This window comes from Equus asinus, chromosome 3 (assembly GCF_041296235.1).
Source record: "Equus asinus isolate D_3611 breed Donkey chromosome 3, EquAss-T2T_v2, whole genome shotgun sequence".
Classification (NCBI taxonomy): domain Eukaryota; kingdom Metazoa; phylum Chordata; class Mammalia; order Perissodactyla; family Equidae; genus Equus; species Equus asinus.
In genome coordinates, this window is record NC_091792.1 from 138602469 (window position 1) to 138627933 (window position 25465).

Sequence of the window (25465 nt, forward strand, 5' to 3'; positions counted from 1 at the left end):
AAAGCATTTAAATTTTCTTAGCATCCTCTGTCTCTCTATCCAAAATTAATCTCCCTTTCACACTTCAAAATGCCAGCACTGTCTGTTTTAAGAGCTGATGCAGCACTTTAAAAAATATTTATTTTATTTTTGTTTTTTAGTTCTTTCAGGCACTTTCTGAAAAAGAATGCATTTAGGCCTTTCAGAAGAAAACTGACTATTTTGATGTATATTTCCCATTTCTATACTTCTGGCATTTGAAATGTAATTTTCCAGAAATTGGTTAAATTTACGGGCTGGTCGGGTGGGGTAGCGGTTAAGTGCACACGTTCTGCTTCTGGGCGGTCCGGGGTTTGCTGGTTTGGATCCCGAGTGCAGGCATGGCACCACTTGGCAAAAGCCATGCTGTGGTAGGCGTCCCACGTATAATGTACAGGAAGATGGGCATGGATGCTAGCTCAGGGCCAGTCTTCCTCAGCAAAAAGAGGAGGATTGGCAGTAGTTAGCTCAGGGCTAATTTTCCTCAAAAAAAAAAAAAATTGGCTAAATTCAAATTTATTCTTTTGTTTAATATCTCTGCCCTATTTTTTCTTTTTTTCAAACCAACTGCAATCTCATCAAGTCTTAAAATCGATCCCTTATACTTAAAATAGGATCAGACAATGGAAAAAATAAGGGGATATCAACAATGAAAACTACAGACAAGCTAGTGTGAGACTGACCTATGAAATATTCAGCGGAGTAGAACCCCATGTTCTAAGACCATCTGCTTAGAAGTCATCTCTTCAACCTGTTAGAAAAAGCCTGCAGAAGAAAGTTCACTGCATAAATCTATGAAAGCCTATACGGGTAACAAGAAACACAAGACTTTAAGTAGATCCACATTCGTTATTCAACATGTAAACAAAACAAAATGTAAAATGTTAGTGATGTCTAACATAAGATTACTTACTTTAAAAATACTTTGTTGGGGTTAGTGGGATGTATTTCTAAACAAGTTAGAGCTAAGTACCAATCTAGGGGCTGTTAGTCAACATTTGAAATACTTTAATCAGAAATTCACATCCATGGAGTCTTTGGTAAGCCTGTGAAAGATTCCAATCAGGAATCCATACTCCAAAGATTATAGCAAATGACCTAAATAATTTCATCTAACTCCGTTCAGTAACTACCATGAGTAACGTTAGACATAATTTTCTGTTGGTGAAATAAATTCAGGAAAGTAGTTGCTTAGAAAATCTGTAGACATCCCGTTGTTCTGGCATAAGAGAATGTAAGAAATGCAGGTTAAAACCTATGGAATTACTCTCTAGGTCAAAATTTCTGGTTACTCTTATGTCTACCATCCCCCAGTTATTAATGGAGGATTCTGTTGTCTGATCCCACCAGACATTTGCCTGACCTGCCACCAGATATGATTCTTCTTGACTGAGAATGATCTTCCTTACAAGACGCTTGTCACAATGCCTGAATAAAGAGAATTGGGGCAGTTTAGGAAAGCAGGTTATATGATGGATTTACGCTTCTTTGCTAAGAAGGTTTGCACATGTAATGGAATCAGTTTGAAATTTGGTTTTGCTTAAATCTATCACCTGGTGAAGGGGAGACACAATCCCATCTATATCTAATTGTGGGGAGTGATGATATTTACCAACAGAATTAGACACTTCTTTAAAAGACAACTTTTCTAAGGTACACACAATAATTTTACTTGCAAATCTGAGTATTTAGAAGAGAATTATGTGGCAGGTATCATACTAAGTGGTTTGTTTACATCATCTTTTTTTTGGTATACAATTAAAAATCATTTTATTGAGGTCATATTGGCTTATAATGTTGTGCAAATTTCAGGTGTACATTATTATATACCAGTTTCTGTATAGACAGTCTCACAATTCACCACCAATAGTCTAGTTTTTATCCACCACTACACATATAGATCCCATTACCCCTTTCACCCTGTCCCTACCATCTTCCCCTCTGGTAACCACTAATCTATTCTCCTTATCCATGTGTTTGTTTATCTTCCACATACAAGTGAAATCATAAGGTATTTGTCTTTCTCTATCTGGCTCATTTCACTTAGCATAATACCCTCAAGGTCCATCCATGTTGTCACAAATGGAACAATTTTGTATTTTTTATGGCTGAGTAGTAATCCATTGTGTATATCTATAACATCTTCTTTATCCATTCATCTGTTGATGGGCACTTGTGTTGCTTCCATGTCTTGGCTGTTGTGAATAATGCTGTGAGGAAGACAGAGATGCATAAATCTCTTTGAATTGTTGATTATGTGTTCTTTGGATTAAAAACCCAGAAGTTGAATAGCTGGATCATATGGTATGTCTATTTTCAATTTTTTAAGAAATCTTCTACCATTTTCCGTAGTTGCTGCACCAGTTTGCATTCCCACCAGCAGTGTATGAGGGTTCCCTTTTCTCCACATCCTCTCCAACATTTGCTATTTCTTATCTTCTTAATTATAGCCATTCTGACAGGTGTAAGGCAATATCTATTGTAGTTTTGATATGCATTTCCCTAATAATTAGTGATGTTGAACATCTTTTCATGTGCCTGTTTGCCATCTGTAAATCTTCTTTGGAAAAATATCTGTTCATATCCTCTGCCCATTTTTTCATTGGGTTGTTTCGTTTTTTGTTGTTGAGTTGTATGAGTTCTTCATATATTTTGGAAATTAATCTTGTTGGATATATGATTTACAAATATTTTCTCCCAGTTAGTGGGTTGTCTTTTCATTTTTTTCATGGTTTCCTTTGCCTTGCAGAAGCTTTTTAGTCTGAGGTAGTCCCATTTGTTTATACAGAGCTCAGGTAAAGTTCAGCTTTGTCAAGCTTTACAGAGAAATGTGAAATAATAATAATAAAAAAAAAAAACACCTAGATCTACGCAAGGAGAGATTTATTTAAAAAGAATGTAACAATAGGGGGAGGGAGACTATTGCAATAGGGAGAAATCTCCTACAATAGATTTGCCAAGTGTCTCGAAGTTAGGCAGAAAGGAACCTTTCTTTTACTGGGAGGAGTAAAAAGTCTAGAAAAAACTGGATGTAAGTGGAATTAACGGGATAAACAGGTGGAGGTGGCAGTGATCTGATAGTAAATCACAGAATGTTTTACTCTGAGGTCAGCCTATTCTGGAGACAGGCCATTAAGAAGGGATTCTTTACTAGCTTAGAGAAAGTGGGCAAGGTTTACAGCACAGGGAAAGGAGAGAATCTTAGGCAAAAATTGACGGAAAGTATTTTGTTCTAATTGATCAATGGGGACGAAACAGTTCAGCCCAACATTTATGAGGCAAAGACTGGGGATTTGGAGAAGCTATGTCTGGTATTGTTACTGGTAAACAAATGGAGCATCTTTAAGACTTATCTAAGTTACATTGAAAGGATAGTGTTTTCAACTAGTTGTATCCGGGAACAAAAAAGGTTGGTGGGATTTCTTAATCATTGTTATTTCCCAAGATCACAGGGATGTGATAAAACTCAATATTGTCAAAGAAAACTACAGCTATTCTTGTTTAGAATCCTGTCAAAGGCCTACGGATAATAAAGGGAGTTGTAATGTAAACCCTGACCCCATCTTCTACTACTTCTTGAAGTTTAAGAAGGATGGTTGAATGGAGAAATAATCTGAAATAGACGAGCAAAATAATCAAGACAACCACCTAGTTTTTTGGCAGCAAAGACTCAGTCTTTTGATCAGAGTAGTGATGCATTCAGGAGCAAGTTTTTTTCCCGTGTTTGCATGTCCACATATCTTTGAAGACAAATCACTTTTAATTTTGTATTATGCCACTTACATACATGTCACTTTTCTTTTTGCAGAATTTGTACTCTTCAAATATATGAACTTTGACAAATTTACTTTTATATCTCTGCATAGTTGGTGTGACACTGAATGCATAAAACCTTTTGAAAGTCCCTAATAGTTAAAGGGAAGTTAACCAGTTCACTGAACTACTTCAGTGAACTAGTTCAGTGAACTATTTGGACTTTGTGATTTCCCAAGATCCCTGATAAGCAATGCTATTGCCTCAGAAATCTGCCTATATTGTGAAAGGAAGTAAACTTTCTGTCCTTTAAAGTACCTAGCATATTTTCTGTTGCTATAACTTAGCATTTATCAGAGTTTGCTACCTATAACACTTTTATGTCCTTGTTTCCTTAACTAGATTTTGAGTTATTATAAAACAGAGATTATACCTGTTTTCAGATGAATATTCATCTTAAGGCAAAGCACTTAAGTTCAAAACTTCAACAAAAACTCCAGCACTACCAGTTAATTCTTTTTTTTGTCTGAAGTCAGATACCTTTCTTTCTGCTCAGTGACAATGAAAAATCTTCAAAGTTCCCAAGATTCCTGCATGATCTTTCTGATCTCTTTCTTTGAGGACTGTCTTGTCTTTGCTTTATTGGGGACATTAAGGCCATCTGATAACATGTCCCTCAATTTTACATCTTTGTTCATCTTTTGTAAACATCTACATTTACTCACATCCTTTTCCTTTCTAAATTTCTACATTTCTCCCATCCTAAAACGTAAATAAAAAATAATGACTTATCCAACTACCCTCTATCCTACCCACTGTGTAGTCACATCAATCTCTATTTCCATCAAGAATTTCTTGAAAGTAAGTGATGGAAGGAGTAAGAGAGTATAGGGAGAGATGAGAAGAGTGCTAATCCTGAGACACATCGACATTTAAAAGTCTAGAAGAAAAGGAAGATCTAGAAAATTCACTTTGTATAAAATGGATATAATGTCAGGGATACTGAGTAATGTAGACTTTAAAAAAATTTTTTTAATTGAGTTCATAATATTTTACATCATTGCGAAATTTAGTTGCACATTATTTCTTGTCTGTCACCAAATAGGTGCTCCCCTTCACTCCCTGTGCCCACCCCCACCCACCTTCCCCTGGAACCACTGAACTGTTTTCTTTGTTCATCTGCTTGTTTATATTCCCCCTATGGGTGAAATCATCTGATGCTTGTCTTTCGCACTCTGGCTTATTTCGCTAAGCATAATTCCCTCCAGGTCTTTCCATGTTGTTGCAAATGGAATGAATTTGTCTTTTTTTATGCCTGAGTAGTATTCCATTGTATATATATATACCACATCTTCTTTATCCAATCATCAATCAATGGGCACTCGGATATTTCCATGTCTTGGCTATTGTGAATAGTGCTGCAGTGAACATGAGGGTACATATGTTACTTTGGATTGTTGATTACAAGTTGTTTGGGTACATACCCAGTAGTGGGATAGCTGGGTCATATGGTATTCCTATTTTTAGTTTTTTGAAGAATCTCCATACTGTTTTCCATAGTGGCTGCACCAGTTTGCATTCCCACCAGCAGTGTGTGAGGGTTCCCTTTTCTCCACATCCTCTCCAACATTTGTTATTTTCAGTCTTAGTGATTATAGCCATTTTAACAGGCATAAGATGGTATCTTAGTGTAGTTTTGATTTGCATTTCTCTGATGATTAGTGGTGTTGAACATCTTTTTATGTGTTTATTGGTCATCTATATATCTTCTTTGGAAAAATGTCTATTTATATCCTCTGACCATGTTTTGATTGGGCTGCCTGTTTTTTGGTCTTCAGTTGTGTGAGTTCCTTATATACTATTGAGATTAACTCCTTATTGGATATATGATTTGCAAAAATTTTCTCCTAATTGGTGGACTGTCTTTTGGTTTTGATCCTAGTTTCTTATGCCTTGCAGAAGCTCTTTAGTCTGATAAATGCCCACTTCTTTATTTTCTCTTTTGTTTCTGTTGTCTGAGAAGACATGGTATTCAAAAAGATCCTTTTAAGCTCGATGTCAAAGAGTGTACTACCTATATTATCTTCTAGGAGTTTTATGGTTTCAGGTCTTACATTCAAGTCTTTAATCCATTTTGAGTTAATTTTGTGTATGATGAAAGATAACGGTCTACTTTCATTCTTTTGCATGTGGCTGTCCAGTTTTCCCAACATCATTTATTGAAGAGACTGTCTTTTCTCCATTGTATGTTCTTGGTATCTCTGTCAAAGATTAGCTGTCCGTATATGTGCGGTTTTATTTCTAGGCTTTCAGTTCTCTTCCACTGATCTGTATGACTGTTTTTGTACCAGTACCATGCTGTTTTGATCACTACGTCTTTGTAGTAGATTTTGAAGTCAGGGATTATGATGCCTCCAGCTTTGTTCTTTTTTCTCAGGATTGCTTTAGCAATTCAGGGTCTTTGGTTGCCCCATACGAATTTTAGGATTCTTTGCTCTATTTCTGTGAAGAATGTCATTGGGATTCTGATTGGGATTACATTAAATCTGTAGATTTTTGGGGGGGTATGGACATTTTAACTATGTTTATTCTTCCAATCCATGTGCATGGAATCTCTTTATGTCATTATCTATTTCTTTCAATAATGTCTTATCATTCTCATTATATAAGTCCTTCACCTCCTTAGTTAAATTTATTCATAGGTACTTTATTTTTTTGTTGAAATTATAAATGGAATTGTATTCTTGAGTTCTCTTTTTGTAAATTCATTATTAGAGTACAGAAATGCAACTAATTTTTGTAAGTTGATTTTGTACCCCGTCATTTTACTGTAGCTGTTAATTATTTCTAATAGTTTTCCAATGGATTCTTTAGGGTTTTCTATATATAGAATCATGTCGCCTGCAAACAGCGAGAGTTTCACTTCTTCATTCCCTATTTGGATTCTTTTTATTCCTTTCTCTTGACTAATTGCTCTGGCCAAAACCTCTAGTACTATGTTGAACAAGAGTCTTGTGCCTCGTCTTGTGGCTGTTCTCAGAGGAATGGCGTTCAGTTTTTCCCCACTGAGTATGATGTTTGCTGTGGGTTTGTCATACATGGCCTTTATTATGTTGAGGTAATTTCCTTCTATCCCCATTTTGTTAAGAGTTTTTATCATAACTGGCTGTTGGATCTTATCAAATGCTTTCTCTGCATCTATTGAGATGATCATGTGGTTATTATTCCTCAGTCTGTTAATGTGGTGTATCACATTGATTGATTTGTGGAGGTTGAACCATCCCTGTGTCCCTAGAATAAATCCCACTTGATCATGATATATGATCTTTTTGATGTATTGCTGTATTCAAGTTGCCAATATTTTGTTGAGGATTTTTGCATCTATATTCATCAGATATAGGCCTGTAGTTTTCCTTTTCTGTGTTGTCCTTGTCAGGCTTTGGTATCAGAGTGATGTTGGCTTCATAGAATGTATTAGGAAGTGTTCCAGCTTCCATATTTTCTTGAATAGCTTGAGATGGATAGGTATTAAGTCCTCTCTGAAAGTTTGGTAGAATTCCCTAGGGAAGCCATCTGGTCCTGGGCTTTTATTCTTTGGGATGCTTTTGATTACTGTTTCAGTCTCTCTACTTGTGATTGGTCTATTCAGATTCTCTGTTTCTTCTTGATTCAACGTTAGGATGTTGTAAGAGTCTAAGAATTTATCCATTTTCTCTAGATTGCCCACTTAGTTGGCATACAGTTTTTATAGTATTCTCTTATAATACGTTGTATTTCTGTGGTATCCATTGTTATTTCCTCTCTTTCATTTCTAATTTTATTTATCTGAGCTTTCTTTCTTTTTCTCTTTGTAAATCTGGCTAGGGGTTTTTCAATTTTATTTATTTTCTCAAAGAACCAGCTCTTTGTCTCATTGATCCTTTCTACTGCCTTTTTTGTTTAAATAGCATTTATTTTTGCTCTGATTTTTATTATTTCTCTCCTTCTGCTGCTTTGGGCTTTGTTTGTCCCTCTTTTTCTCATTCAATTAGGTGTAGTCTGAGATTGCTTATTTGGGATTTTTCTTGTTTGTTAAGGTGAGCCTCTATTGTGATGAATTTTCCTCTTAATACAGCTTTTGCTGCATTCCATGTGAGTTGATATGGTATGTTTTCATTTTCATTTGTCTCCAGATGGTTTATTTGTCCTTTAATTTCTTCAATGATCCATTGGCTGTTCAATAGCATGTTGTTTAGTTTCCACATCTTTGAGCTTTTCTCAGTTTTTTGCTTGTAATTAATTTCTAGCTTTATAGCATTGTGATTGGAAAAGAAGTTTGTTGTTATTTCAGTTTTCTTAACTTTATTGAGGCTTGCCTTGTTTCCCAATATATTGTCTATTCTTGAGAAGGTTCCATGCACAGTTGAGAAGAATGTGTATTCTGCGGTTTTTGGGTGGAGTGTTCTATATGTATCTAAGTCCAACTGGTCTAGCTTTGCATTTAATTCCACTGTTTCCTTGTTGATTTTCTGTCTTGATGATCTGTCCATTGATGTGAGTGGAGTGTTGAGGTCCCCTACTATTATTGTGTTATTATCAATGTCTTCTTTTAGGTTTGTTAATAGCTGCTTTACATACTTTGGTGCTCCTATGTTGGGTGCATAGATATTTATGTGTTATTTCTTCTTAACAGAATGTCCCTTTGATCATTATATGCTACCCCTCTTTGTCTCTCTTTATCTGTCTTATCTTGAAGTCTACTTTTGTCTGATATAAGCATTGCAACACCTGCTTTCTTTTGTTTTCCATTAGCTTGGAGTAATGACTTATATCCCTTCACTCTGAGCCAGTGTAATTGGAGCTGAGATGTGTTTCCTGCAGGCAGCATATTGTTTTGTCTTGTGCTTTAATCCATCTTGCCACTCTATGTCTTTTTATTGGAGAATTCAATCCATTTACATTTAGAGTGAGGGCTTAATACTGCCATTTTATCACTCATTTTCCAGTTCTTTTGCATTTCCTTAGTTCTCATCTGTGTATTTCGGTCTACCAATTGAGTTATGCAGTTTCTTGTGTTGTGTTTCTTTATTTTCTCCACATTTATTATTTGTGTCTCTGTTTTGCTTTTTTGTTTAGTGGTTACCCTGAGCTTTATATTCAATATCTTGTGGATAAGATAGTCCCTTTTCAGATGACCTCTAATTTCCTTGGACTAAACCTATTTAGTCCCTTTCCTCTTCTCCTGTTAAGTTGTTTTTGTCACATCTTGTTCCATCTTGTATTATGAGTTTATGTTTAAAATGACAAGATTATCTTTGTTTTTGGTGTTTTCCTTTCCTTTGTTTTTAATGCTATACTTGAGTATTTGCTCTCCTGCTCTGATTCTGTGTACCTACTTAACTCCTTACTCTGTGATTTGTAACCCCTTTCTCCCCCCACTTTTTTTTATTTCACGTATGAGGGCCTTCTTGAGGATTTCTTGTGGGGAGTGTCTTGTGGTTATGAACTCCCTTAGCTTATGTTTGTCTGGGAAAGTTTTTATTTCTCATCATATGTGAGGGATATTTTTTCTGGATAAAGTATTCTTGGCTGGAAGTTTTTGTCCTTCAATGATTTGAATATATCATTCCAGCCTCTCTTAGCCTGTAAGGTTTCTGTAGAGAAGTCTGCTGAAAGCCTGATGGGGATTCCTTTGTAGGTTATTTTCTTCTGCCTTGCTGTCCTTAATATTCTTTGCCATTCAGTTTTGCCAGTTTCACTACTATATGCCTTACAGTGGGTCTTTTTACATTGACATATTCAGGAGATCTGACAGCCTCTTCTGCATGGATTTCCTTCCCTAGGTTTGGGAAGTTCTTTGCTATTATTTCTTTGAACAAGCTTTCTACTCCATTCTCCTTGTCTTCTCCTACTTGAATGCCTATAATTCTTACGTTGCATTTCCTGAGTCACGTATTTCTCGGGAACTTTCTTCATTTCTTTTTAGTCTTAGTTCTCTCTCCTCCTCTGTCTGGAGCATTTCGACATGTCTGTCTTCACTTATGCTGATACACTTCTCTATGATGTCTGCTCACGCATTCAGGGAATCCATATTTTGTTTTATTTCTTCCATTGTGTCTTTCATCTCTAATATTTCTGATTGATTCTTCTCTATAGTTTCAAATTTCTTTTGTAAAGCAGCTCCTGAAGTCATTGAATTGTTTCTCTACATTCTCTTTTACCTCATTAAGTTTTTTGATGATAGCTGTTTTGAATTCTTTGTCATTTAGATGACATATTTCTGCCTCCTCAGGACTGATTTCTGTGTACTTGTCATTTTGTCTCTGGTCTGGAAATCTAATATAGTATTTGATATTGCTAGAGGGATTTGTTCTGTTCTTTCATATCCAGGCATTATTTCATTGCAGTTACTGCCTATCACCACTGGCAGGGTCGTGCCAAGAGCCATGTATTCTGAGCCCTCTGCTTTCAGCAGAAATCCCGGGGGCTGGAGCTGTGCTAAGCAGGTAGGGGGAGGGGTGATTTCTTGTGCATGCTCTTGGGGTTTTCTCATTACGCTTTCCTGGGGTGTTGGCTTGATAAGGTCACCCCCTATGAAAGCTTTCACCCCAGTAGAACACATCCCTTTAGGCTGCAAGGGCCCTTGGGAGTCCTTGATGTTCCTGTGAATGACCATCCCCTCTGCCATTCCTTTCCTCTCAGAGGTCTACCCCCACTCCAGATTGCAGTCTTTAAGGGGAGGGAGTGAAGATTTCCCTTATCCCATTCCAGCTTCTCCGAGGGGGGCTCCAGTCCCTCCACCCTCTGTCATATAGCTGCATGGGTCTCTCCGATGCTTTTTGTGTTGTGTTTGGATATTCTCTGTTGGGTTATAGATTATTTTTGTTGCTTTATATTGGAGGGGAAAGATTTCTGTGAGACCTCACTCCACCATGATGCTAATGTCATTCCCGAGAAATGTAGATTTTAAAAGATTAAAGAAAGAGTAAGTAAGAATGACACCAGTAATGGTTGTCGTTGTATAATCATAGTCAGGGCATCAAGCAAGCGTCATGTTGAGTACTTAGCATACAGTCACACAGGTAGCACCTGGAAGTTACTTAACAATATAATTCATAAAAGTTGGCCACACTTTTTCCAACTATAGCTGTGGGAGATAGAAGAGAATAATAGGCTGTTCCTTCTCTCCCAGAGACCATAAACTGTTTGAGTTAAAAATCTAATATTTAGAAAACAAATATAGAAACAGATATGAACTTAAATAACTCATTGTTGAACTTCATGTGGGTGGACTTCAGTTTGTATAGGATATCAAGGAATGAACTATCCAGTAGAGTAGCCACAAATGATTCCAACAGGATGAGACAAAATATCTTGAAAAGTTAGTGTGATTTAAAACAGTTCAGTATGGAGGGAATTCTAGACAAATGTAAAACTTGATCGTGAGAATGGAAGCTGGAATGATGAGAATCCATCATCTTCTTGCTGTGTGAGAGTTCCTAAAGCTAAGGCGTCTGGTTAAAAAGTGGTGAGAAATAAATATGAATAGTTTGGTTGGGGCCAGATTGCAAAGATAGTTAACAATTCACATAACATGTACTCCTTATGAAAGTCAGACAAAAACTGAAGACTTGTGAACTTGTTTTCAGACAAGCTAGAACTAACTTATCTTAATTAGAAATAGTGCCAAAATATAAGTTATAGATTTTCAGTAAAATACGGTTGGGAAGAAACAAATGGAAAGAGTTCAAAAAATAATTTTCTTAATTTATCGCAAGAAAAGAAATATCAGGAAGATTTGTTATTTAAGAAATCAGACTTTGATGTCTTTATTACTTACCAAATAAGCACACTACATTTTTCATAAAATACAACTTAACTATAAATGATTTGAAGTTTTACTACACAATAGTAACTGCGCATACCAATATGGAATTGCATTTTGTGTTATATAAAAAGTATTGTCTTTGATATCTCCAACTTATATAAAATAAGAAAACTAGCAACAAAAATATTTTTGAATTTCTTTGGTCATATTTGCCAATCCTTATTTTAAAGGAATATGAAAGAAAATTATTGGATTATGTCTAGTGATTTTTATCAGTGGGGAGAAGAATTACTTATAGAGAACCAAACATAAAACAAGGTATATTACAAATTTAATATTAAATTATCTTTAAATTTAAATTATGCTTAATATTTTTAAATACTTAAAAATTACTTCCATATCCTAACCAAACTAACCAAAATTTAATGTGTAAACTTGGAAAAAATTTAAAGGAATATATTATTGTGTTAAAATAATTTTACTGCTTGTAATTAAATTCTAAACTAATTGGGAGGTTGACAAATCATGTTAATTCCTATGCAGCCCCCTGCATATTTCCTCTAAATTGAATGTACTATATTTTTAAGAGAAAACACTGTCTTTTTGAGCGGTGGTGGGAAGGAGATATGAAGTCGGGATAAGGAGAGGACTATTATATATAAATGTCAAGTAACATTTTTATGTGATAAATTTATGGGATCAATATTAATATATAGAATTTCACTACGATGAAGTGAGTTTCAAAAAAGCTATTTAAATTGACCAAGATGATGTATCTAGTAGGTACGAGAACTTTATGGTACTATAGTCTCTATTCTATGTTACACTATTTCCTTAACCTAGCATTTTAAAAGCAGTCATATTAGCAAATTACACATCTAAGAATACTTAAAGCAAAAGTTGATTTCATGATTAGTTTTTCGTATAGATCGCTTCAATGTTTTAAGGCAAATTGGTTACAGCCACAACTCTATGCTCTAGAAGCCATACTGAGTTATCTCAGGGACCATAAGCTGAGTCATTGGAATTTTTTCTGCTATTATTCAATAACGATAAATATCCTGTATTTCATAATTTCCATTTTTATCTGGTATTTTGTATTTCCCATCAGAAATCCCTTTTAAAAGCCTCACCTTTCATTCCCTGGACTGCTTATGTTACCTTTAATTCTTTGTCAATCAGCAATAAGGAACTTCCTTGAAATCCTATAACAGATATTCAAAAATCTGTTACCTTCTACATTTTTTCTCATCCTCCAGTGAAATGTTGATTGCCTTTTTTATTTATAACAAAGGAGAAAGAGTTGAGGGAGTTAAAGGGATTTTATGAGTTAAGACTTGGCTCCAGCTTAAGCCAGGGGATTCTGTGGGTAGATACACTTGGGAGTTTAGATAATTAGAAATTGAGAGTAAAGATTTCTCTCTAGAAGTTCATAACAGACAAAAACCTGAAATGGCAGCAGTTATTTATCATTGACTAAGTACACAGGAGAATTTGCACAAAGTCTGCAACTACTGAGTATAGTAAACTTTTTTTCAGCTTCCTAGAGCTAAACCTTTACAAACATTTTATAAATAAAAAGAAGCCTATTTTCAACATGATTTCTCTATTCAGCATTTTTTTTTTTTTATGTAAGACCATTCAATCTGACATATGTCAGGGGCAATTAACAGTCTTCTGCTAACAGAATACCTGCCCTACTTAGCAGGCATTTCTTGTTCCTCATTAACCAAATTATGTTCAGGTCATATATCATATCTCTGACAATAATGCCACTTTCATGCTTAATTGGTTAAATAAATGTGTAATTATGGAACTATGCTGAGATACTACTGTAAATTCTTGCAACCATGGCATTTGCCTGATGTAGATTGGGATGTTATTTGATCTACTGCAAGATTTAATAACACTAAAACTTAATGTAGCATTTGTTCAATATCAATGAAGATCTCTCCAGATGTTAATAACAGTTTAGATAAAATGTTAGAAAACTTAGTCAATATTCTGAATATTAAGTGAAGTCATAGTATTTTTATGAGAAATATTATCTCTGGCATTAAGAACAGAAAAATAAACTGATAGCTTGTTTCTGAGTGGGGAGATTGAAAACTCGACATACGGTAATTAGCAGAATTTATATCTTGCTGTGGGATATTTACAGTAATGACTACATTCTCAGAATACTTTTGGATCACAGCAAATATTGGCTCATTGAAAATCAAAAAAATAATGTTAGAGGAAGAGGAAAGATATTAATAGTTGTCTTAAAATTCTCTGACTTTTTTCTTCTAATTAACATTTTTCAAATGAGTGTTAACAAAATGAGACTTTGACATAAATTACCAAAAAAGTTCTTAAAACATGCCTAAAAGTAAAATAAATGACATATGGCAGAATGTTGACATGATAAACATTTAATTGTATCAGATTTTAATATAAAAGCTTTTTAAATATTAGGCAACAAATCTACGCTAAATACCAGATTTATCACCAAGGATAGATTTGGCTGAATTTAGCAATAAACAAATGATTAAAATAAAAAAAATAGCGGCTTAAAAAAGTTGTAAGTGTGTTTCTTACTTACCTGAAAGAAGCCTGGAGGTAAGTAGTTCAGAGCTGGTACAGAAGCTTCACAATTACTAGGGACATATACTCATTCTCTTCTCTTTCATCATTCTAGATCAAGGGTAGGAAAAATTTTTTTAAGGGATCAGACAGGAAATATTTCAGGCTTTGCAGGCTACACAGCCTCTATCACCACTAATCAATTCTGCTTCTATCACAAAAAGTGACTTTCCCATTGTGGCATGAAAGTAGCTTTAGACAATACCTACTGGAATAGGTATGAGAGCATTCCAATAAAACTATATAGAAAAAAACAATGGTGAGCTCGATTTAGTTCATGGGTCATAGTTTCCCAAACTTTTTTTAGAATTTAGTTTTCGTCTTCAAGGTTAACTCATGATCCAAGATGGCTTTTAGAGCTCTAGACATAATACTGAAGGTGGAAGCCAGAAAACCACAAATGGTATAAAGGCAAATGGGTTTCCTTTACAGCAGAATCAGCTCATTTTAAAGTTGATTTCAGAAAGGATGTGTACAACATTTTTACTTACATCTCTGTATAACAAATAATTTGACTGCCCTTTGTCCTTGGCTCCTGACAGATAACCACTAAATCTTTGGAATAACGAATTTGACTGGCCTCTGTCCCTGGTCCCTAGGGAGTAACTTCTAAATCATTGGTGATAGACGTGTTTTTCTTATTCATGGTCGGCCCCTGGGACCAAACCTGATAGTTGATGCTAACAAAATGACTCATGGTGAGCCCTAGATAGTTTATGCTATGGAGATGACTCAGGATGGGTCTGTCCTTATCAGACAGCCCAAACATGTGGTTAGAGGGTTGGGACTTGGAGCCATGTGATATCAGCCTGACCTAAAGGGAGGGGAGAGGACTGGAGATTGAATTCAACCACATGGACAATGGTTCAATCAATGAGACCTCAGTAAAAACTCTGGACTCTGAAGCTTGGATGAGTGTCCTTGGTTGGCAATACTCTGCATATTGTCACACATTGATGTGTAAAGGGGCTAATACATCTTGAGGACAAAGAAGCTGCACATTTTGGACCTTAGCAGACCATGTCCTATGCATTCCTTACTTTAGTTGACTTTGATTTGTGTCCTTTTGCTGTAATGAAACTAATCATAAGAATAGTGCTGCCCTGAGTTTTGTCAGTCATTCCAGCAAATTATTGAAACTGAGAAGTCAGTAAGAACCCTCAAATGTGTAGTCAGCTGTCAGAAGTGGGAACCCCAGAGACTGTGTCTGGCATCTGAAGTAAAGTGAAGACAGTTTTGTGGAGAAGTATGCTGTTACCCTGTGAAGATTGACCCAAATCTAGGTAATTAGTATCAGAAATCACTGCAGTCTCATTTGTCAAAATTTAGTCATTTGGTTCAAATATATTTAGGTTCAAAGAAGACTTTTAAACTCACATCCACTACATCACCTTTAGGCAAAGAGAAATGCTGCCCACATGTCCAATAACGTTAAGCTAAATATTCTGAATTCTAGCTTGAACTACTTGACCATCTTCCTTCAAAAGATTAACAGAACCAATTCCATAATGCTTCATTTTTCAGTTTGCCTCAGTTACTATGGTAACAGAAAGAGTACATGGTCATCCAACAACTCCTGGCATTTACCTTACCTTATAAGTCAGTTGAAGAAATAAGAAATCTCATGTGTCCATACGACGAGGTCTAAAAGCTTACTTCTGTCTATACTTATATTCTCTATGTTCCTTTGTATTACGGATACATGAGTCTCTGCATTATCCAAAAAAAAAAAAAAAATCCCTCAGTTTCTGGATCGCATCACTTGTAACTTTCAGGGACTTTGCTTTGCAATTAATGCATGCATTCTCTTTATTACAGTAATATTTTGCCAGTATGCAAACATTCTTTACTATCTCCCATTAGACGAAATAAACTAAATGTAACCTTGAATTTCAAGCCAACATCCTGCTCCAATTACTGCCCCATTCCTCTGGCTTACTTCTTAGTAAAATCTCTCAACATCTTTGCCTGGACTTGCTGCTTACATTTCATTCTTCTCACGTTACTGTGGCTTTTATTCCTATCAGTCCATCACACTGCTCTTGGTAACATCAGTGTTCTCCATTATGCCAAAAGTAAAGGCAACTACTCTTCTTTTCTATCTGAAATTTGATCAGCCCTTGAGAGTGTTGACCAAGCTCTGTATCTCTTGAATGAGATATCATACACTTCTTCTTTTCCTCTAATTTCACTAATCTTTCTGCTTAGTTTCCTCTGCTGCTGTCTCTTCCTTGTTTACTCATTCTATGGATGAAAGAGAAACACCAATGATTGGTTCTGAATATTTTCTATTACCTATATACATATATTTTTACTGGGGAGTCCCCTCCAGGCCTCTGGCTTTGAATACAATCTCAGTGCAGATTGATCATCAAATTTAAGCTGTAGTTTTGACTTTTCTCCTGAACTTGAGCCTCACTCCAAGCTTCCTATTTACCATCTTCATCTGTAGGTCTAACAGACATCTTAACTTCACATGTACAAAAATGGAGTTCTTAAAATCCTTACAACGAAACCTCTTATTCCTGCCTTCTTCATTTCAGAAATATCAGAATATTCTACCAGTTGGTTAAACCCCAAACCTCAGAGCTTTGTTTGATTCATCTCTTTCCTCCACCTCTCACATCCAATCCATTATCAAGTCCTCTTGAATTAATGTACAAAATGAATGTTTCCATTTCTCCCCCATCTCTGCTGCCACTACTATTGACCATGCTACTTTCATCTCTCGCCTGTGCTAAAATAGACTGCTTGCTTATAATTATTCAGTCCTATAATCTATTCTCCACAGTTTGTCCTTTTAAAAATTAAATCATACAATATTACTTGTTTGATTAAAACCCACTAATAATTCTTCCAACTGAAACTAGTATAAATCAATGTTTCTCTTTGATGTCAGAGACAGACCTACACGTCAGGTTCATGCTTACCTTTCCGACCTTTTAGTTTTCTCTTTGCTTACCATATTCAAGCCACAATAGCCTTTCTATTTTCTGAACATGTCAAACCATTCTTGTTTCAAAGTTGTTGCAGCTGACAAATCTGTCTGAGATATTCTCCAGATCTTCTCGTGTCCGAATCTTTAACACTATCCCAGTCTCGGTTCAAATGTTAGAATCTCTGAGAGTCTTATCCTGACAAACAAATTTAAGTTAGCAGCACTCTGCAACCACCACTTTGTAATACATCTCCTTGTATTTCCTCCTTAGCAGTTGTCACTAAATTCATTTGTTTTCTTTATTCCTTCTCTTTTTCTCTTTTTCTGATGAAAAATACACATTAATTGAAAATCACTAGGGATCTTGTTAAAATGCAGATTCTGGTTTCGTAGATCTAGGGTTGAGTGTGAGATTCTGCACTTCAACAAGCTTCCAGTTGAAACATATCGTCTAGGAATTTCATAACTCCCATTTTGTTTTTTATATATCTTCTCTTAGAAAGTTATCATATTTTACCAGTCAGGGTTTAGCTGCAGCATATAACTAGGTAAAGCATTGGGCTAAAACTGACTTGCATATTCATTTAGTCTAAACAGACAGACCCTATATAGAAGCCCTAAGAATGACTTCTAGAAGCTCACCTCACAAGTGCATTCCAAGGGAGCTTAATGTACTTATAAGATCAGGATGTTACCTGTGGAAAGTGGAAATTCCACTACAATGATTAGCTCCAGAATTATATTATTTTGGTATGATCTGAAAAGTGGGGAAGCCATAACCACAGCTTCCAGCAACACTACTATGCTAAACACCTGAACAATAGATGCTTCTCTACCCATTGGATTCATCTCCAAATTGAGACCTACATATTAATATCAAAATTACATTTAGAATTCTAGTTGCAAGGGAATCATAAAATTTAGCATCTAGTTTTATAAGTTCTGCAGTACAAAAAGGCATAGTAGGAGGAGGTCAAAATGACTGAGTTAATTGAATCATTTGTTCACAATAGCCCCAAGGCAGTGCTAGTTTCCCCTAGAGCCTTATATAGCTTTCATTGAAAATCTCTAAAAATTTTTATTTACTATGCTTTCATTTTTCTTCATCTAGCTTCTGTATGACTCAAATGAGAATCTAGTATGAGTCTGAGTAGGAAGAAAATAATCGAGTTTAAAACAGGATGCTCTACTCTGAGTACATCTCTTCCTTCCAACAACCTAGCAGTTTGGTATATCAAGCTTAGAGTGAATTATATCACAGGAGGATTCCTCATTCTCCGTGTGAATATACACTGGAGTGTCCAAATCCACTAGCTTATCCACTCAAACTTAAATATCATGGTAATGAATAGGGCAAACTGTCCAGTCTGAGGGAATAGTCCCCACAAGACTGCCTTCACTTTGACATACCATCTACAAGTTTAGGGTTTTCTAAAGGCCACTGTACTTTAGATTAGCTGGCTACAAATTCAGGAGTTCCCACAGTCACTCTAAGGTTTGATAATTACTAGAACAACTCCACAAACTCAAAAAAGTGCCATACAGTATTGGACTTACAATTACAGCATGCAAATTTGAATTGGCCAAAGAAAACATATAGTGTGAAGGCTGGGAGGGTTCAAAAGAAAAACCCTCGTTTCCTTAGGAATTCATTGCCTTTCTGTCATTTATGCATGACAATATGCATTTAAACCTGCCAACCCAGGAAGCTCACTTAAACTTGATCTCCTTAGTTATTTTTTCTTTTGTCTCCTGAGGAAGATTTGCCCTGAGCTAACATGTGTTGCCAGTCTTCCTCTATTTTGTATGTGGGTTGCCACCACAGCATGGCTGAGAAGTGAGTGTGTAGGTCTGTGCCTGGGAGCCAAACCTGGGCTGCCAAAGCAGAGCACACCGAACCTAATCACTAGGCCACAAGACTGGTCCCCCTTGGTCTCCTTAGTTTTTATTGAGGCTTCCTAATATAGGCATAATTCAATGAATCATTGCCCATGTTGTTAACTAAGCCCAAACTATCCAATTGCATGGTTATTTTTTCTGGTATAGCTAGCTCCCAAACTGAGTCATCTCATTAGCATCAACTCTCAGGTGTAGGCTAGGAGCCCACCATGAATAACAAAAACATTCCTATGACTTGGGAAATTCCAAGGATTTAGAGGTTATCTCCCAGGATCTGGGAAAAATGGCAGACTTCTCCTTGGGTAAAGTTAATTCTTCACTACTGAACCACCTTTTCTGTGAAGCCATTCCTGACTTTTTCTTATTCTCTGGGAGGATCTGTTATGCTCTTCTCTGTGCTACTGAAGCATATTATATTATTCTTTTATTGTGGCGAAGTTCATGCAAAACCAAAAGTTTAATAGTTTCCAGTTTATGTCTCTGTCTCCCCAAAAGATGGTGGGTTTCTAGAGAGCATGGGCTGGTCCATCTTGATATTCTCAGAACCTAAAATGGTAATGAGCATATAAGGGAATCTCTCTCACTCTCTCTCTCTCCTTCTCTCTGTATACACACACACACACACAGATACACACATATATTTATATATATATGCATATATATGGAAGAGTGTAGGTTGATCCAAGTAATTTTCCCTCCTACATATACGAATAAAATAAAATCCTAAGAAAGTAAGCCTTGTTAATAGGCAATTATAAATTATATTGTTATATATAAAAAGGACAAGAATGTTCTTCTTTGGCTGCTAACTATACCAAAAAAAAAATCACTCAAAAAATGATTTATTTCTTTTTTGAGGGGTGTTTAAATTGATATGCCCCATTTTACTGACGATGTTGATGAAATGAGGTACAGATATGGAAAACTGGAAAGAAAATGTGTGCATCTGGTGGTCTGGTAACTCCTGGACCACGTGACCAGCTCACAGTGAGGAGGCCCTGAAGCTTCTAAAGTGGATGCAAAGTTCTTCCTTAACACCCCCTAAGCACAGTGCCTTCCTTGCAAAGCACAATTTCACCAGGATAATTGACTTACTGGCAATGAGTTTTGATCTAAGAATTAAGTCCTATAATTGGCTTTAATATAGTTGTAAAACAGGAAGGTAAAAGCATTTTTTCAAGAAGACTTGTAAAAGTACTAATGCAGTAAATAGCACATTTGATGCTTCTATTAAAGCTCTTTGCTTCAGTGGAAATTGACTGTATAACTAGGTTTTCACAGTCTGAGGTTTTTAACATTTGAGTAGTTACATGGATAATAACATTCTGCATATTGAGGTTTGATGGAAATAGAACACTTTCAGTTCAAACACTGGAATTTCTGTAAATGGGAATTTAATTACAATAAGATTATGCCAACAACTTTTGTAGTCTTTGTGACTATAGCAAAAACAATCTGCACCTAATGTTATGAGAAAATTCAAATCTAAGTGCAGATATTCAAAAGCAGGCTAAGAAAGTCTGATAACTTAATTATTATAAAAAAGTTAACACTTACTATATAGTATAAAATTGAATTCATTCATTGTGATACATTTTAAATTCTGCTTCACATTTTTACTGCTTTCAAGCTCTTATATTATCTAAATATGAATCATTTTAAGTAAAATGGATAAGAAGCAGTTATGGACTGAACTGTGTCCCCCCCACAAATTCAAATTTTGAAGCCCTGACCTCGAAGATGACTGTATTTGAAGGTAGGGCTTTTAGAAGATAATTAAGTTTAGGTGAGGTCATAAAGGTAGGGTCCTAATCCCATAGCGTTGGAGGCCTTGTAGGAAGAGGAAAAGATCTCTCTCTATCTCCATCTCTCTTCCTACATGCACTTAGGAAAGGCCATGTAAGGACACAGTGAGAAGGAAGCTGTCTGCAAGCCAGGAAGAGAGACCTTACCCAAAACCAACCCTGTTGGCACCTTAATCTTGGATTCTTAGCCTCCAGCACAGTGAGAAATAAACTTCTGTTTCTTTAGCCACCTAGTGAGTCTATAGTATTTTGCAATGGCAACCCAAGCTGATTAAGACAGTCATAAACTTCTTCTTCTTTTTTGCTGAGGAAGATTCTCCCTGAGCTAACATCTGTTGCCAATCTCCCTCTTTTTTGCTGAGGAAGATTCACCCTAAGCTAACATCTGTGCCACTCTTCCTCTATACTGTATGTGGGTCACCACCACAGCATGGCCATTGATGAGTGGTGTATGTTCGCAGCTGGGAACTGAACCCAGGCCACTGGAGCAGAGAGTGCCAAACTTAACCAGATGTGTGACCTGGAACAAGTTACCCAACATTCATCTTCCTCAGATTTCTAAACTGTCAAAAAAACTGATAAGGTTAACCTGCTTTTTATATACACCTATTTTACAGGAATTAAATGTAAGGAACAGCCAGGTGGTTTGCATGTTCCACTTCAGTGGCCCAAGGTTTTGCAGGTTGGGATCCTGAGCATGGCTTATCAAGCCATGCTGTGGTGACATACCACATAGAAGAACTAGAAGGACTTACATCTAGGATATACAACTAAATACTGGGGCTTTGGGGAGAAAGAAAAAAAAAAAGGAGGAAGATTGGCAACAGATGTTAGCTCAGGGCCAATCTTCTTCACTAAATAAATAAATAAATAAATAAATAAATAAATAAATGTAACTCAATGTACCAGCTACTTTGTGGCAGAGCAGAAATTCAGTATCTACCTCTTTTGAATCTAAAGTTTTGAATTTCTACAAAAATAATTACTAGTCCTTATAGTTAAGTCATTTTTTTCCTATATAAGATCCCAACTTTTAAAATTCAGACCTAGAAAAGGCAACACGCATGCTCCTTATCATTGGTATGTAGTTGAACAGGCTAGTTCAAATTTCATTTCTCGAAATCTTGGCAAGTAGAAAATAACATCACTGGTGTTAGTTTCGAGTGCTGAGGAAGGATGGCTGAAATGTGTCTGGAGGCACCACAGAGGATTCTGTGTGGGACAGATTGGAAGGCAGAGCAAGAGGAAAGAAAGGAAGAAGAAGACAGAGGACTGTGTGAAACTGAAGGAGGAATATGCTATAAGACCCGTGGGGCAGGTTCTGGAGCCAGGCTTTCTTGATCCAAATCCCTACTGCTTAGATCTGTGAACATTTCACGAGCTGATAGAGGTAAATTGCATAGCAAAATGCATGGCACATATTACCAATATTATAAGGAGTAATTTTTTTTTCTAAAGATTGGCCTGAGCTAACATCTGTTGCCAATCTTCCTTTTTTTCTTTTTCTTTTTCTCTGCAAAGCCCCCCAGTACATAGTTGTATATTCTGGTTGTAGGTCCTTCTGGCTCTGCTATGTGGGACACTGCCTCAGCATGACTTGATGAGCTGTGCTAGGTCCGTGCCCAGGAACCGAACCCATGAAACCCTGGGCAGCTGAAGCAGAGCGCACGAACTTAACCACTTGGCCACGGGGCCGGCCCCCAATATAAAGAGTAATTTTTAAAAAATGAATGTTCTGTAAATAAGGTCAAATTAGTTTTTAGTATTATTGGAGGAAAATTTTTATTTTGTTTCCCACAAAAAGATATGTTAAATTCTTAAATTGCAGTACCTGTGAATGTGACCTAATTTGGAGGTAGTATCTTTGCAGATTTATTTAAGATAAGATGAGTTATTATGGTGGGCCTGATACAATAAGACTGACATCCTTATAAAAAGAGGGAAATTCGGACACAGGAACACACAATAGCATGTGAAAACAGAGGCAGAGATTGGAGTAATGCATGTACAAGCAAAGGAAGGTCAGAGATGGCTGGTCATCACTGGAAGTTAGGAGAGAGGCAGGAAGAGAGCTTCCCTTAGAGCCACCAGAAGGAAGCAACATGCCCAAACCTTAATTTTCAACAGCTTCTAGCCTGCAGAACTGTAACAGAGTAACTTCTGCTGTTTTAAGCCTCTCAGTTTGAGGTACTTTGCTAAAACAGCCCTAGGAAACTAATACAAAGAACTAACGTAAATCACTGAAGTCTGATGACTGATACATAATTTTTATACTAAGATAATCTTTCATATGATTAACACGTCTTATACATTTCAAAAAGATTTTCAGGTTCTGAATAAAGATAAATTAATTATGAAAGCAAAAGAGAACTAAACTGTGAATTTTTCTTTTGTTGTCAATGAGCTACAGAATATGTTGATTGACTCTGCTTGGTTATTGTATATAGACTGCACCAAAATAAATGTATTTCTTTCCTTGAATTAGAGCAAAGATTCTGAGTTCTGACTCCCTTTCCCATCCTGGATACTTAAGGTGGTGCTATGGGTAGTGCATATGGGTATACGGTAGTGTTTCCTTAAGCATAGAATCACCTGGGATGTTTTTTTGAAAGTGTGTGCTTGTGTGTATGTGTGGAATGGAGAGATTCTTATACGTAAAGAGGACAGGCAGGTATTTAATCAGGGGAGTTTTATGACCCTGAGCAAGTTAACTTGTCTGTGTTTCAGTTTCCTCTTCTATTAAAAATAGTGCTAAGAAGAGAATCTATTGTTGTGAGGATACAAAGTGCTTAGAACACACCCTTTATGTATGAGCTATCACCATCACCGTCATCACACCATCTAATGGAATGCATGATGCAAAGACTTTCCCATCCTGTGACTCAAATTTACTGAGATCACAGTGGTGATTTGACTAATCCTGACAGGTGTCTTGGAAGGAAATTGGCATTTCTTTCCAATCCATGGACAAGTATATAATGACTCTGAGAAAAGAGAAGTTTAGCTATGTCAATAATAAGCAGGAAGCTCTGTAGAATGGCTCATTCATTAATTTATTTATTCAAAAAATGTTTATGAGCATATAGCTACATATTAGGCATTTTCTAGACTAGAAATAAATCTATGAATGAAACAGATAAATATTCCTGCCTTCATAAAGATTATAGTCACCCACTCTAAGTATGTGTCAATGATATTGATTTTCCTGTGATTCAAAACCTAGAGGGGACAAAAGAAACACCAAAAAACTTATAACCTGTGCTGTGCAAAAACTTTAATAATATTGTGTCTTCTCATAGAGTAAAGCATATTGAAGAGTCATCAAAATGCCTGTCAAAGGATTGAAAATGATCTAGTTTGATTCCCTAATTACACTGGTCAGAAGCTGAAGTCCAGAGAAATGGAGCAAAGTGCCCCAGTCTCAAAGCTAGTAAATGTCAAAACTGAACTAGCCCCATTAGTGATGCCCTATTAAGACTCTAGTCCCCAAGATGGGCATTCACATCACCACTCTTGTTGATGGTGATGAGCCAGTCTCTCAAAGGTCTAGAGTGTTCTGTTACACTACAGTTGCCAAGTGTAGGTCTCTGGATTGATACTAGGCAGGCTGCACAGTCATTATCCCAGTGAGGGTGATGTTAAAACCATGACTCTAATTCAGTAAGTCTGTGGGTCCACGTTTGTAAACTTTTGCAGAGGAAGCTTCACAGTTATCGTGAGTAGGCTATAAGGCATTCCTCACACCAGGAAAGGATCTTATTATGAAGAGATTGTTCCTCTTGGCTGAACCATAAGTTTCATGTGTTTTAATACAGAAAGACAGGGAAAACTGATCAGCATACAATTGATAGAATTTTGCCTAATGCAGAAGACAGAATGTGATTAATGCTTCTTTAGAAGCTTCATTCTGATGAAAGAGGAAAATTTCTAACATTACCCTGCTGAACTGTCCAGGAAAGAATGATATCCAGCTTTCTTCAAAATGGCAAACTGGGTTCTTTGTACTCCAATATATTTATTAAATGTATCACAGAGACAAGGAAATGAGGTATGCTATTATATATAGATGAGACCTACAACTGTTAAGATATTTTGCACACAAAATGTACAAAGCCAAATCCAAAAATGTAAGGAAGTGAAATTAAAAGCCTATGAAATATAGAAATATTCAGTTAAAAATATGTATGTGTCAAACTAAATGGTTAACAGGCTATGTCATGTCATATCATACCAACACATTTCTGTGGATGTAAATGCAGTTTGAGGTAATTCGCATTAATAGAAAGTCTTTGAATATATATTTGTATTTTCGATTTAGATCCATATGATTGCAAGTAAAGTCTAAAAGCCTTCTACCAAAAGACTCATACTACTGTCCTGTTGCTTTAAGAACAGTTGTCCTAAGGGCCGCCCAAACTTTTTTCAGGAGTATATTCTTTGAAAATATTACCATAATTAATATCAAGAGAACAGTGACACGTTAAAGAAACAGTTTTGCACATAAAGCAAACATTGGCAAGTATGAACCATTTTGCTGGTATTGCAAACAGTTGTAATAAATCATTTTGCACTGGTACAGTAGGCTCATTCTCACCATAAGTAACGAACAATTCCCACCTG